Genomic DNA, 14,011 nt, shown 5'->3' on the forward strand with positions numbered 1-14,011 from the left:
TGTGAGTCATGTCATTTCTCTTATGCTATTTATACTGTTTTTATTTCAACGTCCCTGTGTGTGTGTGTGTGTGTGTGTGTGTGTGTGTGTGTGTGTGTGTGTGTGTGTGTGTGTGTGTGTGCGTGCGTGCGTGCGTGCGTGCGTGCGTGTGACAAAGGTAAAGAAACACACAGAACACGCCATGGGGAAGGAAGAAACCTTGAGAGGAACCAGGGGCCGGATTCACAATTGTTTCCGAGTAGGAGTGAGGCACCCCCTGTCCACATAATCATATTCATTATGACCTACTGCACTGATCCAGGTGGGATTCGTACTCTTGAGATGCTTGATACATATGGCCCAGATCTATATAGTGAAGGACTTCAGCTGTTACGGCATCCATGTGACATTACACCATTGAATCATCACAGTCCAGTGTGCCGTCGTGCTAAATGATGTTATCAAATGAGTCGGTCTACTCATGCTGCACTACAACACTATTGAAATACCGGAAGCGGCATCAAGATCAGTCAGTACATTAGAGACAATTTTAGCAAAGTGGCACTCAGCCTCTCACCTCTCAACAACTTGGATACATCCGAAATGGCAGCCTATTCCCTAATTAGTGCACTACTTTTAAACAGGGCTCATAGGGCTCCTGTCAAAAGTACTGGGATGCTATTTGGGATGTACAACCCTTGACTGTAAAAATAGACGGTGGAGGTATGTCGCCCTCTAGCGGGTATAACAGATTCCCTGCTATGATTCCCTAGATTCTCTGCTATGAGGATTATGATTCTGTGACAGGAGGGGCAAGGAATAATTATGATTTGACTGCAGTAAAAGGGGGACTGTTTGTTTTCCTGTTAGATACGATTAAAAATTCGGGAAGGAAAATAAGTTTGTGGTTCGCATTCCGCTAAGCTATCAAAGGGGAATGTAAGCACATTGCGGGTCTCATGGGCACATATCCAACCTTTTCCTGACATAATGGATGAACAAGAAGCACAGAAGACATTACACCTCATCACTGTCTGTCATGAAATATGAAGTGAAGGGTGATGTCGGTCTATATCGACAACTATGCGTTTTATAGCGCATGCACCATATTCTTCACGAAGTCATCCAATGTTACGCATTTCGAGTGAGTCTCAATGGTGGAACTTCTACTTTAACATCTGATTCAACTTCCTCAGTCACAATTTGTTGTTAGATGTGTTACTTTATGTATTCCTACGTGATTTATTAGAAGAAAGACTCATGTCCATGAGCCGTCAGCGCATCACAGCTCCGTTGGCACGAGGGCAAGTCTCCAGTGAGTGGGTGAATGCGCGTGTGAGTGGGCGAGCAAGAAAGGGGAGAAGAGAGGGAGGGAAGGAGAGATAGAGAGGGAGGGGGAGCGGAGGTACAGGGGATTCTGATGTTTTCTGTTGCACACAACCGCACTGCTCGCCCTAACTGCACTATCCATACTGCTGTATCCTAGACTGTCTGCATGAGACGAGTCAGTTTACTGTTTCGAAGCATTTCTCGGCTCGACTCTATACCTGTCCCCGACTCTTCTCTTTTTTTGGCACATCTTTCTAGTTTCTCTTCAAAACCTTCGATCGAACTGAAGTGTTTTTCCAAGGAAAGCGATCGTTGAAAGTGCCAGTCTAAGCGGCTAGAAGAGAAGAGAAGTGACTTGTCTGCAGAACTCTCCGCGCTGCACGTTCTCAAGATGAGCGAGGTAAGTGTCCAGCTCAACTGTGATCGGTTAACAGTTCAAGCTGCAGTTGTTGTTAGGCTTTAATAACGGGGTGATTATGATTATTCGGCAATTATTCTACTGATCATATGCTATAAATGCTTTGAGAATTCACTATATAACACCCCTTCGATTATCTTATACGCATCCATTCAGTAAGTCCAATAGTTATGCTACTACATGGAAATTATAGACAATTTTAGTTTAACATCAACAAGTGAACATAGACATTGTATTTGATTTTACCCTGCCCACGTAACTAATTGTCTAGATGAGTATCTTTGCGATGATACCACCCCGCCCCCCAATCCCCGCAACCCATCCAAGGTGCGGTAAAAAAAAAAATATATATATATATATATTATTTTTTTATCGTTTTCAGAGCGCAGCTCTTTACATCTTGCGACTCGGTTGGCGCCGGTCCCAAATAAAGCGCACAAGGCGAGTATCACTGCATCGCCAGTGGGCATTGTGAACAGCCGTTCAGGGGCAGTGATGGGTGACAAAAGTACCTTCCGCCTCCGGTGAATTGCCACGCCGATGTCAGACACACCTGCTTCACCGAATGGAGATCTATTTCATTTTGACACATCTGGGTTATATAGGCTACACGCCTATCATGGGCTTACACCATGATGTAGCATGTCCATTTATTTTCTAATTGATCAAAAGTACTTCATGGTCTTCCTGGTTTACCCGCAAGGCCCATTGTTTTTTCTGGCATCCATTTAAAATAGACATTTCGCCTACATGTAATTTGACTAATGTAATCCTAATCTAGACTAAATTGAACATCCTTTATAATGTTTTAAACTTCTAAGTGGCACCCTATTCCCTAAACAGTGCATTCGGACAGTATTCAGATTGTTTCCCCTTTTCCACATTTTGTTACAGCCTTATTAAAAAAAAAAAAAAAAATTTAATCCTCAGCAATCCACACATAATGACAAAGCAAAACAGGTTTTTAGACATTTTTGCTAATATATTGTTTACTTAAGTATTCAGACCCTTTGCTATGAGGTTCAAAATTGAGCTCAGGTGCATCCTGTTTCCTTTGATCATCCTTGAGATGTTTCTACAACTTGATTGGAGTCCACCTGTGAAAATTCAATTGATTGGACATGATTTGGAAAGGCCCACACCTGTCTGTCTATATAAGGTCCCACAGTTGACAGTGCATGTCAGAGCAAAAACCAAACCATGAGGTCGAAGCAATTGTCCGTAGAGCTCCGAGACAGGATTGTGTCAAGGCACAGATCTGGGGAAGTGTACCAACAAATTTCTGCAGCATTGAAGGTCCCTAAGAACACATTCTTAAATGGAAGAAGTTTGGAACCACCAAGACTCTTCCTACAGCTGTCCGCCCAGCCACACTGAGCAATCAGGGGAGAAGGGCCTTGGTCAGGGAGGTGACCAAGAACCCTATGGTCACTCTGACCGAGCTCCATAGTTCCTCTGTGGAGATGGGAGAACATTCCGGAAGGACAACCATCTCTGCAACACTCCACCAATCAGGCCTTTATGGTAGAGTGGCCAAATGGAAGCCACTCCTCAGTAAAAGGCACATGACAGCCCGCTTGGAGTTTGTCTAAAGGCACCTAAAGACACTCAGACCATGAGAAACAAGATTCCATGGTGTGATGAAACCAATATTGAACTCTTTGGCCTGAATGCCAAGGTTCACGTCTGGAGGAAACCTGGCACCGTTTCTACGGTGAAGCATGGTGGTGGCAGCATCATGCTGTGGGGATGTTTTTCAGCGGCAGGGACTGGGAGACTAGTCAGGATCGAGGGAATAATGAATGGAGCAAAGTACAGAGAAATATTTGATGAAACCCTGCTCCAGACTTCTCAGGACCTCAGACTGGGTTGAAGGTTCACCTTCCAACAAGACGACCCAAAGCACACAGCCAAGACAATGCAGGAGTGGCTTCGGGACAAGTCTCTGAATGTCATTGAGTGGCCCAGCCAGAGCCCGGACTTGAACCCGATCGAACATCTCTGGAGAGACCTGAAAATAGCTCTGCAGCGACGCTCCCCATCCAACCTGACAGAGTTTGAGAGCATCTGTAGAGAAAAATGGGAGAAACTCCCCAAATACATGTGCCAAGCTTGTAGCGTCATCCCAAATCAAATCCAACCCAATAAGACTCGAGGCTGTAATCGCTGTCACAGGTGCTTCAACAAAGTACTGAGTAAAGGGTCTGAATACTTATGTTAATGTAACATTTCATAAAAACATTTATTTGTATAAATTTGCACACATTTCTAAAAACCTATTTTTGCTTTGTCATTATGGGGTCTTGTGTCACGCCCTGACCATAGAGATCCTTTTATTCTCTATGTTGGTTAGGTCGGGGTGTGACTAGGGTGGGTTATCTAGGTTATTACTTGTCTATGTTGGCCTGGTATGGTTCCCATTCAGAGGCAGCTGTTTATCGTTGTCTCTGATTGGGGATCATATTTAGGCAGCCTTTTTTCCACTGGGTTTTTGTGGGATCTTGTTTGTTTGTGTGTAGTTGCCAGTGTGCACTGCATTTGACTTCACGTTTCGTTTTTGTTTTGTATTGTTTTGGTGAGTTTCTTTAATTAAACATGTGGAACTCGACGCACGCTGCGCCTTGGTCCGTTAATTCTACAAACGAACGTGACAGAAGTTCCCACCACTCACGGACCAAGCAGCGTGCAAAGGAGGAGAGGGTATCCTGGGCCTGGGAGGATGTCCTTACCTCCTGGACTTGGGAGGAGATAATGGCAGGAGACGAAAGCCTTCAATGGAAGCAGACGCAAGCGGTGAAGGAAGGACAGCGACAACACCGGGGTTCGCGGCCACGACGCAAGCCCAAGAAGCAACCTCAAAAAATGTTTTGGGGGGAGGAGGCACACGGGGTGGTCGACGAAGTCGACGAAGTGGATGAAGTGCGTGTCCCCAGTCAGGTGCGTCCTGTGCCTGCTCCCCGCACTCGCCCTGAAGTGCGTGTCCCCAGTCAGGTGCGTCCTTTGCCTGCTCCTCGCACTCTCCCTGAAGTGCGTGTTCCCAGTCAGGTACGTCCTGTGCCTGCTCCTCGCACTCTCCCTCAGGTGCACTTTCCCAGTCAGGTACGTCCTGTGCCTGCTCCTCGCACTCTCCCACAAGTGCGCCTTCCCAGTCAGGTGCGTCCTGTGCCTGCTCCCCGCACTCGCCCTGAGGGGCGTGTCCCCAGTACGGTGCCACCTATGCCGGCCCCACACATCAGGCCTCCAGTGCACCTCCCCAGTCCAGAGCTTCAGGCAACGAGTCCCAGTCCAGAGCTTCCAGCGACGGTTCACAGTCCAGAACCTCCTGAGATGGTCCATAGTCCGGAACCTCCTGAGACGGTCCACGGTTCAGAACCTCCTGCGACGGTTCACAGTCCAGAACCTCCAGCTCCATGGCAGGAGTCTTCCTCTGCGCCGATGTCAAGGCACGGCGTCCAGTCCCGCGCCAAGGCAGGAGCCTACAGCAAGGGTTCCTAGTCCAGAGCCTCCTGTGAGGGTTCCCAGGCCGGAGCCTCCAGAGAGGGTTCCTAGTTTAGAGCCTCCAGCGACGACGGTCCCCAGTCCAGAGCTTCCTGCTAAGGTTCCCAGTCCAGAGCCTCCTGCGAGGGTTCCCAGTCCAGAGCCTCCAGCGACGGTCCCCAGTCCAGAGCTTCCGGCGACGGTCCCCAGTCCAGAGCTTCCGGCGACGGTCCCCAGTCCAGAGCCTCCTGCGAGGGTTCCCAGTCCAGAGCCGCTACCGAAGCTGACGTATCCGCGAGCTAAGTGGGTACTTCGCCCCGCATCGGAGCCGCCCCTGACGTTGGATGCCCACCCGGACTCTCCCCTAATGAGTCAGGTTTTGCGGCCGGAGTCTGCACCTTTGGGGAGGATACTGACACGCCCTGACCATAGCGATCCTTTTATTCTCTATGTTGGTTAGGTCGGGGTGTGACTAGGGTGGGTTATCTAGGTTATTATTTGTCTATGTTGGCCTGGTATGGTTCCCATTCAGAGGCAGCTGTTTATCGTTGTCTCTGATTGGGGATCATATTTAGGCAGCCTTTTTTCCACTGGGTTTTTGTGGGATCTTGTTTGTTTGTTTGTAGTTGCCAGTTTGCACTGCATTTGACTTCACGTTTCGTTTTTGTTTTGTATTGTTTTGGTGAGTTTCTTTAATTAAACATGTGGCACTCTATGCGCGCTGCGCCTTGGTCCGTTAATTCTACAAACAAACGTGACATCTTGTTTGTAGATTGATGAGGGAAAAAACGATTGAATTCATTTTAGAATAAGGCTGTAATGTAACAAAATGTAGAAAAAGCCAAGGGGCCTGAATACTTTCCAAATGCACTGTAGAGTTTACTGGGGAAGCTCTTGCAGGGCAGAAATTTGACGAACTGACTTGTTGCAAAGGTGGCATCCTAGGACGGTGCCATGTTGAAAGTCAGTGAGCTCTTCAGTAAGCCATTCAACTGCTAAGCCGTAAGAATCCTCGACAGCTTAATCAAATGGCTTCCCAGACTATTTGCATTGCCCTCCCTTTTTACGCTGCTGCTATTCTCTGTTTAACATCTATGCATAGTCACTTTAACTCCACCTACATGTACATATTACCTCGAATAACCGGTGCCCGCGCACATCGACTCTGTACCGGTACCCCCTGTATATAGCCTCGCTATTGCTTTACTGCTGCTCTTTAATTATTTGTTACTTTTATTTCTTATTTTTTACTTTTCAATTTTTTATTTAACACGTATTTTTCTTAACTGCATTGTTGATTAAGGGCTTGGAAGTAGGCATTTCACTGTAAGGTCTACCACACCTGTTGTATTTGGCGCATATGACAAATAACATTTTATGGAGATTGCATGACTGTGTGCTCGATTTTATACCCCTGTCAGAAACGGGTGTGACTGAAATAGCCGTATCCACTAATTTGACCAATTAGTGTATTTACGCAACTGCGCACAAAGCCTGAAGGTACGCATACGCACACATGCACACACACACACACGGAAAGAGAGACAGGGAGAGTGGGAGAGAAAGAGAACGAGTGATTGTGTTCTTGTTGTGCTTGTAATTAACAGTGAGCAGGCTTCCCCTTCACTAAACCTGTTCTATTTTAGGCGTGTGGGGATAATTAGCAGGTCTTATTAATTGCAGCGGAAGGCCAGTCCTCCAGCCACCAAGGTGAAAATTAGAAAATGCCAATCCCACCCCCCACCCCCTACAGCTCTCTTTCTATCCTTCGCTCTACACCCCCCCTAAGTCTCTAACCCTACCTTTCCCCTACTCTCTCTCTCTCTCTCTCTCTCTCTCTCTCTCTCTCTCTCTCTCTCTCTTTCTCTTTCTCTTTCTCTTTCTCGACTGCGATTACAGTGCCAAAGCCAACTGGCATGTTCAAGTATTATTGGCTTTTCCCTCATTCCCCTCTTCTCCTCCTCCTCCCCTCTGACAGGGAGGTAATCCCTTTATTTCTGTCTATAAATAAATACTTTTTACTGCTGAGGAGCTTCCAGGGAGGTAGTTGCTCTTTCTCTCTCCTCTCCCTTGACCCTACCAGAATTAGGATGCCATTTTGGGCCTTCCTGTAGGCTGCTATATTGTTCTTACAGAAGTGTCTCTCTTTTCGCACCAATAACAGGTTTTGCTTTGGGGGCTATTCTCTTTCCCCTCCAATACATGTCGTTTTGCTATGTCCATCTTAGTTTCTGTCGTTTTGCACCAATAAATGTAGTTTTCAGTCCTAGTAAGCCTTGGGGCTTTTTGAGATTGTTCTCTTGTTCGCCAGTGTTGGGTCCCGTGTAGCAAGTCGATGCCTTTTTTAAAAGGGCTTCAGATTCGATTTTTCCTCCCTCCAGTGTTGGGTTTCTGTAGCTATTCCGTTTTTCTTAGAAAGGTAGAGTGGTATTTGTGGTTGGAGTAAAGACCACCGTATGCTGCGAAAATGATGAAAATGAACCTTTTTCAGTAAAGGGCAGTTAAATGTCTAAAGTCAAACCTGTCATGTTTTCTTGTTCTCTCCCTTTGCACCCCCCCCCCCTTCTTCTTTCCTCCTCTTCAAGACCCCTTGTCTGTTTCTCTTTCAATCTCTCTCCCTATTTCTCTCGTTGCCTCTCTCTTTCCCTCCAGCATCAGGCATCATAAGGGGCATCCCAAATGGCACTCTATTCCCTACATAGTGCACTTCTTTTGACCAAAGCCCTATGGGCCCTGGTCAAAAGTAGTGCACTACATAGGGAATAGGGTGCCGTTTGGGATGAAACCGGTCATAATCATCCATCACCCAGGTATCAGCGTTACCAAATGCACTCCCTTCTATCAACCTAGTTACTGTACTTACATAAAACCACTATCTGGAAATGATGTCATTTTATGGCCGATTTTTCTGGTTGGAGAGCGAGGGAGCGAGTGTTGGTTGAAAGTCATAGTTAGATCTTGAGAGAACGAGAGAGAAAAAGAGAGAGAGACCTGGCAGAGTACAGTTTACAGCCCCGTGGACAGGTGGCGGAGTACAGTTTACAGCCCCATGGACAGCTGGCAGAGTACAGTTTACAGCCCCATGGACAGCTGGCGGAGTACAGTTTACAGCCCCATGGACAGCTGGCAGAGTACTGTTTACAGCCCCATGGACATCTGGCGGAGTACAGTTTACAGCCCCATGGACAGCTGGCGGAGTACAGTTTACAGCCCCATGGACAGCTGGCAGAGTACAGTTTACAGCCCCATGGACAGCTGGCAGAGTACAGTTTACAGCCCCATGGACGGCTGGTAGAGTACAGCTTACTGCCCCATGGACAGCTGGTAGAGTACAGTTTACAGCCCCATGGACAGCTGGCGGAGTACAGTTTACAGCCCCATGGACAGCTGGCGGAGTACAGTTTACAGCCCCATGGACAGCTGGCGGAGTACAGTTTACAGCCCCATGGACAGCTGGCAGAGTACAGTTTACAGCCCCATGGACAGCTGGCGGAGTACAGTTTACAGCCCCATGGACAGTTGGCAGAGTACAGTTTACAGCCCTATGGACATCTGGAGGAGTACAGTTTACAGCCCCATGGACAGCTGGCAGAGTACAGTTTACAGCCCCATGGACAGCTGGCAGAGTACAGTTTACAGCCCCATGGACATCTGGCGGAGTACAGTTTACAGCCCCATGGACAGCTGGCGGAGTACAGTTTACAGCCCCATGGACAGCTGGCAGAGTACAGTTTACAGCCCCATGGACAGCTGGCAGAGTACAGTTTACAGCCCCATGGACGGCTGGTAGAGTACAGCTTACTGCCCCATGGACAGCTGGTAGAGTACAGTTTACAGCCCCATGGACAGCTGGCGGAGTACAGTTTACAGCCCCATGGACAGCTGGCGGAGTACAGTTTGCAGCCCCATGGACAGCTGGCGGAGTACAGTTTACAGCCCCATGGACAGTTTGCGGAGTACAGTTTACAGCCCCATGGACAGCTGGCGGAGTACAGTTTACAGCCCCATGGACAGCTGGCAGAGTACAGTTTACAGCCCCATGGACAGCTGGAAAAATGCAGTATACAGCCCCATGGACAGCTGGCAGAGTACAGTTTACAGCCCCATGGACATCTGAAGGAGTACAGTTTACAGCCACATGGACATCTGGCGGAGTACAATTTACAGCCCCATGGACAGCTGGCAGAGTACAGTTTACAGCCCCATGGACAGCTGGCGGAGTACAGTTTACAGCCCCATGGACAGCTGGCGGAGTACAGTTTACAGCCCCATGGACAGCTGGCGGAGTACAGTTTACAGCCCCATGGACAGCTGGCGGAGTACAGTTTACAGCCCCATGGACAGCTGGCGGAGTACAGTTTACAGCCACATGGACAGCTGGCGGAGTACAGTTTACAGCCACATGGACAGCTGGCGGAGTACAGTTTACAGCCCCATGGACAGTTGGCGGAGTACAGTTTACAGCCCCATGGACAGCTGGCTGAGTACAGTTTACAGCCCCATGGACATCTGGAGGGGTACAGTTTACAGCCCCATGGACAGCTGGCTGAGTACAGTTTACAGCCCCATGGACAGCTGGCTGAGTACAGTTTACAGCCCCATGGACATCTGGAGGGGTACAGTTTACAGCCCCTTGGACAGTTGGCAGAGTACAGTTTACAGCCCCATGTACAGCTGGCAGAGTACAGTTTACAGCCCTATGGACAGTTGGCAGAGTACAGTTTACTGCCCCATGGACAGTTGGCAGAGTACAGTTTACAGCCCCATGGACAGCTGGCGGAGTACAGTTTACAGCCCTATGGACAGCTTGCAGAATACAGTTTACAGCCCCATGGACAGTTGGCAGAGTACAGTTTACAGCCCCATGGACATCTGGCGGAGTACAGTTTACAGCCCCATGGACAGCTGGCAGAGTACAGTTTACAGCCCCATGGACAGCTTGCGGAGTACAGTTTACAGCCCCATGGACAGCTGGCAGAGTACAGTTTACAGCCCCATGGACAGCTGGCGGAGTACAGTTTACAGCCCCATGGACAGCTGGCAGAGTACAGTTTACAGCCCGATGGACAGTTGGCAGAGTATAGTTTACAGCCCCATGAACAGCTGGCGGAGTACAGTTTACAGCCCCATGGACAGTTGACAGAGTACAGTTTACAGCCCCATGGACAGCTGGCGGAGTACAGTTTACAGCCCTATGGACAGTTGGCGGAGTACAGTTTACAGCTCTATGGACAGTTGGCGGAGTACAGTTTACAGCCCCATCAACAGCTGGCGGAGTACAGTTTACAGCCCCATGAACAGCTGGCTGAGTACAGTTTACAGCCCCATGGACATCTGAAGGAGTACAGTTTACAGCCACATGGACATCTGGCGGAGTACAATTTACAGCCCCATGGACAGCTGGCAGAGTACAGTTTACAGCCCCATGGACAGCTGGCGGAGTACAGTTTACAGCCCCATGGACAGCTGGCGGAGTACAGTTTACAGCCCCATGGACAGCTGGCGGAGTACAGTTTACAGCCCCATGGACAGCTGGCGGAGTACAGTTTACAGCCCCATGGACAGCTGGCGGAGTACAGTTTACAGCCACATGGACAGCTGGCGGAGTACAGTTTACAGCCACATGGACAGCTGGCGGAGTACAGTTTACAGCCCCATGGACAGTTGGCGGAGTACAGTTTACAGCCCCATGGACAGCTGGCTGAGTACAGTTTACAGCCCCATGGACATCTGGAGGGGTACAGTTTACAGCCCCATGGACAGCTGGCTGAGTACAGTTTACAGCCCCATGGACAGCTGGCTGAGTACAGTTTACAGCCCCATGGACATCTGGAGGGGTACAGTTTACAGCCCCTTGGACAGTTGGCAGAGTACAGTTTACAGCCCCATGTACAGCTGGCAGAGTACAGTTTACAGCCCTATGGACAGTTGGCAGAGTACAGTTTACTGCCCCATGGACAGTTGGCAGAGTACAGTTTACAGCCCCATGGACAGCTGGCGGAGTACAGTTTACAGCCCTATGGACAGCTTGCAGAATACAGTTTACAGCCCCATGGACAGTTGGCAGAGTACAGTTTACAGCCCCATGGACATCTGGCGGAGTACAGTTTACAGCCCCATGGACAGCTGGCAGAGTACAGTTTACAGCCCCATGGACAGCTTGCGGAGTACAGTTTACAGCCCCATGGACAGCTGGCAGAGTACAGTTTACAGCCCCATGGACAGCTGGCGGAGTACAGTTTACAGCCCCATGGACAGCTGGCAGAGTACAGTTTACAGCCCGATGGACAGTTGGCAGAGTATAGTTTACAGCCCCATGAACAGCTGGCGGAGTACAGTTTACAGCCCCATGGACAGTTGACAGAGTACAGTTTACAGCCCCATGGACAGCTGGCGGAGTACAGTTTACAGCCCTATGGACAGTTGGCGGAGTACAGTTTACAGCCCTATGGACAGTTGGCGGAGTACAGTTTACAGCCCCATCAACAGCTGGCGGAGTACAGTTTACAGCCCCATGAACAGCTGGCTGAGTACAGTTTACAGCCCCATGGACAGCTGGTGGAGTACAGTTTACAGCCCCATGGACAGTTGGCAGAGTACAGTTTACAGCCCTATGGACAGCTGGCAGAGTACAGTTTACAGCCCCATGGACAGCTTGCAGAGTACAGTTTACAGCCCCATGGACAGCTGGCGGAGTACAGTTTACAGCCCCATGGACAGCTGGCAGAGTACAGTTTACAGCCCCATGGACAGCTTGCAGAGTACAGTTTACAGCCCTATGGACAGCTGGCAGAGTACAGTTTACAGCCCCATGGACAGCTTGCAGAGTACAGTTTACAGCCCCATGGACAGCTGGCGGAGTACAGTTTACAGCCCCATGGACAGCTGGCAGAGTACAGTTTACAGCCCCATGGACAGCTGGCAGAGTACAGTTTACAGCCCCATGGACAGCTGGCAGAGTACAGTTTACAGCCCCATGGACAGCTGGCAGAGTACAGTTTACAGCCCCATGGACAGCTGGCAGAGTACAGTTTACAGCCCCATGGACAGCTGGCAGAGTACAGTTTACAGCCCCATGGACAGTTGGCAGAGTACAGTTTACAGCCCTATGGACAGCTGGCAGAGTACAGTTTACAGCCCCATAGACAGTTGGCAGAGTACAGTTTACAGCCCCATGGACAGTTGGCAGAGTACAGTTTACAGCCCCATGGACAGCTGGCTAGATGATGATGACTACACCACAGAGCCGTGACAAATGCCCATACAAACACATGCTGAACACAGTAACTTTCCCCCAAAACAGTTTTCTAGAAATTCTGGTTGGAGGATGATGGATTTCCTGCTTATTCCCTTCTAATTCGTCGACTCTTCCAACCAGGATTTAAGGAAAACCAGGGCATTTTGTCAAATTGACCAGAATGTGTACAGTATGGAGCTGTGATGAATGGCCATACAAACAGATGGCTGAACACAGATTGCCATCACAATGATTTCATTGAGTAGTACAGTGTTGAAAACAAACAAAAAACATCTTTAATGTATCAAATGGCGAACAGGGTGCATCCCAAATGGGCACCATATTCCCTATATAGTGCACTACTTTTCAAGAGGCCCCTGGTCAAAAGAAGTGCACTAAAGACTAAATAGGGTGCCGTTTGGGACCGTAAATTCCTAGAATAGAACGCTTGTCTGGCTAAAGCACACATCATGTTGGCCGTGTGTATATTAGGCTATATCTGTCTATCCCTCGACTCCATTTTCCCGACCGTTTGTCTCGATAAGCAGGAATCTTCCGTTCTCGTTCACCCGCTGTCTTCTCTCTCTCTTTTCCCCACTGTCCCCCCCCCCCCCCCACTCTCTCTCTCTCTCTCTCTCTCTCTCTCCCCATCTCTCTCTCTTCATCACTTACAGCAAATCCCAGACACTTAAATGCTGCAATCTGTCTCTGTCTGGCATCCATCCCTCCCGCGGTCCCCCCTTTCACTCTTCTCCTCTCTCTGGCTTTCTCTCTCTCTCTCTCTTGGCCTCATGTTCACGAATGAATGCGTTACCAGCGACAAATAAGTAAGGGAGAAATCCTCAACAAGCGAGACGGGAGACGGGAGAGAGAACCTGTGCGAGAATAATACGAAACCTCGGGGGGATTTGAGTGTTAGCCAGCCATCCATGTAGAGATAAGAATGTAGGAGAGGGAGGGTGTGCGTTTCTGTGTAAGAGAGAAAGAGAGTGGGGGGAAGAGGAGGGGGGGGAGGTAAAACGAAGGTCTATTCACGGTGCGAAGGTATTTATCGCGTGGGTTGTGTCTTTCTTTTCACTCTTCGACCTTGCTCTCTCTCCGTCTCTCCCTCTCTCCATTCCCGTTCCCTCCTGTGTGCTTTCTTTCTCTCTCCCTCCTGTGCTTTCTTTCTGTCCTTCACTCAGCTAGTCATTCAATCCCACCTCCGTGCAACCCAGATGCCTGGTTTACTTCTCGAGCCCCCTGTCCTTTCTCCCTTCTTCTCTCTCTCTCTCTCTCTCCCTTTCTCACTCTTCCTTCTTACTCAAGCCCCTCTCCTCTCCTGCCTGCTTCATTTCAATGTGTCAGTTATTACCCCCCCCCCCCCCCCCCCCTGTGAGTATGAGAAGAGAAACACAGCATAGAGAGGGAACCATTGCCTCCAGGCAGTGTGTGTGTCAGTCAGACAGGCATTGAGAGATGGGGAAATGGGGAAGGGGGGGACAACGGAGAAGACGATGATGGATCACAGATGGATGATATGGAACATAAAGCTATAGCTTAGTGACACTGATAGCCCAGATAGATTTGTC

The sequence above is a fragment of the Salvelinus fontinalis genome, chromosome 11 (assembly GCF_029448725.1).
Source record: "Salvelinus fontinalis isolate EN_2023a chromosome 11, ASM2944872v1, whole genome shotgun sequence".
Taxonomy (NCBI): Eukaryota; Metazoa; Chordata; class Actinopteri; order Salmoniformes; family Salmonidae; genus Salvelinus; species Salvelinus fontinalis.